The following is a 6,000-nucleotide window of genomic DNA, read 5'->3' on the forward strand; positions in this document are numbered from 1 at the left end:
ATACTGCATTATGTACCGTATATACAGTATATTGAAATCCTCATGAATCATGTTCACTATCAGACAGTCTGTGTCTCCCTCTGCTGTTCATTGTCAGTACTTTCATCTAGAATATAACCTGCCATCCTTGCATTGCTCATGTTGCAGACGAGGTCATCACGTGACAAATTCAGGTCAGTCAGTCAGGTAAGGCTTAGTGAGATGTCGCTTTGTGAGATGGCCTCTACAGGGTGTCTTTGACTAAGAGATGGCCTATCACCTATGAGCTAAATGACACATTCAGCCCCGTACTGATGATGCCATATTGAATTCCACACAGAGCCACACTCTTCGGCGTCACTTTACAGACATCGACGTCTTCCGTTGCCCTATAAACTTTAACATTAGGTAACCTGTGGTATCTAAGTGACATTAGTGGAATTATTTAACCGATAACCGTGTTGTAATGCTTCAATGCATTGAATTGAACACACGCTGTGGATCTGTACAGGATCTGTGCTTGTTCAAGGTCACTTCAACAGGACATGTGGCTTTAGATGGATATAGCCTTCTTTGGCTGTTAAAGGGATTGAACCTGTGATCTTTCAGTTACAGACAGTCTCTCTTACACTGCCTTGGAATTTATGTACATAATATTCACTTGTAGCTCAGGATGATTTCATTCTATTTTTAGACGTTCTTTAATTGTTGTATATACCTCTGTGTTTTTGTTTCCATACACCCAGTCCCAGTCATAAGCACTAAGAAATGTTTCAGTTTCATGTAAGATGTGAATTCGGTACAATATTAAAATATTGTTACATTACAGGTAATTGTAAAGACAAAGATTACAGAGAAGTTAGTCTATTCTTTTACATTAGAATACCTTTTCTTGTTTGAAGGAAAACGTATTTGTTGTCTGCATGCAGCTGAATAGGACCAACAGCCTGGTTCCCCTCACAGGGTCAAACAGATCTAGGCTGCGGTCAAATAGTCAAAAAAATACATCCTAACTCCTATTCCTAACCACTTCTCCTCGACCTCGTTGGAAAACGTCATGAGGTCAAGGAAAGATGTGAAGGAGAATTCATAAGGGCTTAGGAAAAGACACCCGCGGTGCTAGGACAAGCCGACTGCACTGACACTAGGCTACGTAATTATGCGACGACGGATGTTAATGACGTGGGTCTGCCGTGTGAAACTACAATGTTCTGAAGATGGACGACTAAAAGCGCATCTTAGATACTTCGCCCTGTGCGTTCTTACCGTGTGAAAAATATTGCTTCATCACCAAGTTTGGAATTGAAATAAAAAAAGGAATATAGGCTACCAGTCACAAAAGTGAAAGGAAATGGTTTTCACATTGAGAATGGTTGCTCACGCTCACCCTCCTGTCCACTCATATTTATCGACATGAATCCCAATTAGTATGATTGTATGAAAATAATTGTTCAATTCATGCAAGATAGGCATAACATGTCAGGCCTACAAATCTACTACTGTACATATCATCATTCTTAAGTTTCAAACATGTTGAATTAAAAACATCATCTGGCTAAAAACGTCTCATATCCCTTTTTCTTGAAAGACAGACTTCTGTGTTATGGTTAATATGCTGATTATGATGATTATAAGCCTATGCATATAATATCTTAAGAACCACCACAAAACTCAGTAAACACCTTGAAATGTTGACTTGATTGTGCTTTGAAGTTGTTATGGCTGATCCAGGCCTTTATTAAGGCAAAGGTTTCAGCATCTGTGACTTAAGTCAAATTAATTATTCCTAAAGGCTGCAATACAACAACGCTCAGAATGAAGAAATAACTAATGCAAACTGAGCAGAGGTTTAACATATTGTTGAAAGTTCAAAACATATTAGCAAGTTATGGCATAAGATGGAACGTCTCATAGGCATAAGATGGAAAATGCTTAATTAGCAACGGTAACTTGCATGATGATCTGCGTCTCTTGTCGGTCATGATCGTTTGTTTTCGTGAACGGCCGAATGGTGCGTCGCAAGGAATTGTGGGACGGCATTATCTCCTTTCCTTTAGTAAAGGATGGTTCAGTGTATCCTATGCTAAAGGAGCTAAGCAAGGAAGCATTGAAGCGCCTTTCCTCAGCATTTAGAGAATTCAAACAGCTCTTATGGCTGCCATTTAGGTACTTCCGTGTCATGTCACTCGGTTAGGAACCTTCCTAAACAAAAAGACTATTCGACCGCAGCCCTAGTCAGGTTTTACTCAACATTTGTGTCACAGATTCTCCATAAAACACCACTTCTGTGATTTTTGTCCATTTTGTTGCCAACAGAGATGATCGGCCAGCTGGACAACAGTTTCAGATAAACACACAGTGCTTTTGATCACGTCTTATTAACAGTTTGAGATGGACCTGGTTAGCTCCACTTGGCTGTAATGTGTAAAAAGATGGGAACTGTTGTGGAGAAATTGTATTCCTTTTATTCAGATTTTGGTAAGAAACTAGAAAACATTATTCCATGATTCTCATTGTCCCAGTTACAGTCAGTAGCATCATGAAAAGTTTTGCTGTTGATCATGTGTTATAAACATTTTGACATGGACCTTGGTATGGAGTCCCAAGTGTTGAAATTATTATAGGTTAGTAACGTGATTAATTATCAGTAATTAATTAAAAGACAAATAACAAAAAAAATTTTTAAACCCATTAATTAAAATGTTTTAAATGACCATTTAATAAAAGTATTTATAAACTGATTAATTAAAATGCTTTTAAATGGGCCATTTAATAAAACAATTTATAAAACAATTAAATAAAAGAAGTTTCAATAGATAGTATATTCCTCTTGATGGTCAATGGTCAAATATAAATTTGATACACATCCTGACTTGGCTTGTGATTGGACAATTGCTACGAAACTTGCTGAGCTCCTCAGTAATAACATTTGGAACATTCCTACCAACTACAGACTCGCCATAATTTACCATCCCTGGTCTTCATACCAGGTAAGAACACGTAAAGAAAAAGACACACTGAGACCTATTGGTCAGGAAGTCCACTATCCAGCCCACATTGTTGAGGTCTAAACCAAGATGTGACATCAATTTCTCCAGCTGTGGGGATAGATAGTGTTGGAAGCAGAGGAGAAGTCTATGAACAACATCCTAAGCGTGGGATTACAGGCCCTCCAGATGTTGGTAGAGATGCAATAAGGTAAGTATCATCCTCAACTCCTCTGCCAGCCTGATAAGTAAAGGATCCAGAGAGTGCCTAAGTTCACACAAAATATGTTTCTTGAACACTTTTTCAAAGGTTTTCATAACCAAAAATGTTAAGGCAATTGGTCTGAAATCATCCCAGTGCAACCCAGTTGCTGGGTTGCTCTTTTTTGCAACAGGAACAACAATAGCCTGTTTCCACAGCTTCTGAACCTCAAGAGACCTCATAAAGATGAAGTGGAATATGCCACTGAGCTGTTCAGAGGAGGATTTGAGTTTTCTCCTACAAATTTTATCAGGACCTGCTCTTCCTTGCTTTTGTCCACTTCTCAGCTACATCCTGCACAGTGAAGTTTATACTGGGAGGAGCTACGGTATTTCTTGCGTACCTCGTTTATCTCTTTACTGAAATCATGGCAGTCAAAGCGAAGATAAAAACCATTGAGCTCATTTGCAAGATGAATATCAGAATTAAAACCATTCAATCTGATAGATCGACTACCTGAGTGGTCATGTGGCTCAGTCTTGACCCTCATGCCCCTCCAAGCACACCTAGGATTACTGCCGCTCATCTGGGTTTCAATTTTATATTTGTACCTCTGCTTTGCCTTTTGGATTTCTGATTTAGCTTCTTTCTAGCTTCCCTCACAGCATTCAAATTACCCTCCTGGAAAGCAGGACTGCTGTCTATCAGATGTCAATATTCATCTTTATACCTATAAAAGCCTATTCATCAACGGTTGAACAACAAACAACATACTCAGGTTGTTTCCTGTAGTTGGTACGATTCCGTTCTTACTTGTAACAAACCACACCACAGTCCGCTAGGAAACGGACCGAGATTTGCTTTTTCAGCCGTCTCGGTGTGGTTACTTGATGCGCACCCGAGTTCGACTGGTTCTCACCTACCCAAATGAACTGGACTAAAGGAGGAAATGCTCTGTAGTTTGCTTGAAGCGGTCCAAACATTCTTGGTGTGAACATTCCCTAACTGACAACACTCTTACAGACCGGATCCTCTAAATTTCAGAGATATTTTGATTGAACTTCAAGTAATGATTTTTACAACTCTGTTGTTCAACATTAAGCAAGAGTTACATCATGTGTTGAAGTGAGGAGGCTACATCATGTGTTTGTTTGAACTTGTGTTTTTCTTAACACCTCTGATTGGAATGATACCTCTGAGGTTGGATTTGTCATCTCACACTATTAGCAGAGGTGTGAACAGACTCCTTTGGTAGAGAGACGCACTACACAGCCATTAAGCTTAACTGGATGTTTGTTTTGTTCAGTGCTTGGAAGCAAATCCAGTCTCATAGGTATTGGTAAGTCAGGCAGGGTTTGTGTATGTGTGCGTGTGCGTGTGTGTGTGTGTGCGCACGTTTGTGTGCGTGTGTGTGTGTGTGTCTGTGTGTGTGTGTGTGTGTGTGCGTGTGCACACCTGTGTGTTTGTACGGGACTACAGCCATCACATGCGCAAGGCCATAATAAGGCCATTTATAATTTTATGATAGATGGGAATAAAACCAACAGTATTCATACATTACAGTTTAGTTCATTTTAGCCCACCATTTGCTGATCCTTCATGAAAGTTATGTTTCTAATCTAAATTTCCTCAAGAGGTTGCATGTAATGGCCTTTATGATCTGATGCAGCAGTAGTATGGTGGTAATGAAGAAGTGATTGTACTCTCATTTATCATCTCTGGTCCATGATGCAATAGTAATCAGGCTGGTAGGAGGCCATACTAAATGATGTATATGGGGTAAACAAACACTTTACAGCCAGGAACATAAATGAAAGATGCCATCTCCTGTCCTGCAACACAAACCCAAACTCAATAAAAAAAATAAAAAAAACCCCCATTAAATTCTTAAAATATAAAACATTATTACTGCTGTCATCATGCAGGTACCAACAAAAGGTCCTGAGACCCAAGCTGGGTCCTGACCTACAGTCTGTGAAGCCAGACTCAACATCAGTGGTTCCCATTGGTGCTGAGGAACACAATTGTTCAAACAAAATCTGAATAGCAATTTACCAATTTGTCACAAAAGCCTGATCAGACAAGGTGTAAACAGCCACAGGGAAGGATTAAATAATGAAGAATCATTTCACCGAAAAACAAATCAGATATATTTTAACAACATTAATAATAATAATAATAATTATGATAATAATAAATATAGCCGCATGAGGGGGTTCAAGTCAATGGGCAAAATGATAAATGCACTACTGAAATGTTCCATCATTATATGTAGAACCTTTCCAAAATGATAAATCATGCTCTCACTGTCAAATACAGTGAGAGCATGATTTATCATTTTGGAAAGGTTCTACATATAATGATGGAACATTTCAGTAGTGCAGGTTAAATGGTGCCTGATATACTGCCAACTGAAAAATTGCCAATTTGTCCTGCTATTTGTGCTATTAAGCATGACCAAATGTAGTCTGACACATTTCTGGGTCCATCCTATGTGAAATTTGGTTGTTGTAGCATCAAGAGTCACGTCTTTGGAGTCCAGTTAATTTGTGTTTCACAGCCAAATCGTTCGGAGTATCAAAATTCTGGGTAATAACCATAATGTAGGACATCCACATATGCGGTTTGCAAAATTTAGTGGAGATTAGTTCAACGTTGCTGGACAAATAGCGAAAAAACGCTTTTGCATAAAATTCAAAATGCAGGAAACCTGGCTGAAATAAAAAACAATTTGTGCAACGTATTTATGTCGAGCCATGGAATCTGAATAAAACAAACAGATTGTAGGCCATACAGTTTAAGAGTTATTATCCAACAATCAAGACGTTCAAC

The sequence above is a fragment of the Centroberyx affinis genome, unplaced genomic scaffold, assembly GCF_046629955.1.
Source record: "Centroberyx affinis isolate AG114_WGS23_722 - 3 ecotype Tasmania unplaced genomic scaffold, CSIRO-AGI_Caff_v1 ptg003998l_1, whole genome shotgun sequence".
In the NCBI taxonomy this organism is placed as follows: domain Eukaryota; kingdom Metazoa; phylum Chordata; class Actinopteri; order Beryciformes; family Berycidae; genus Centroberyx; species Centroberyx affinis.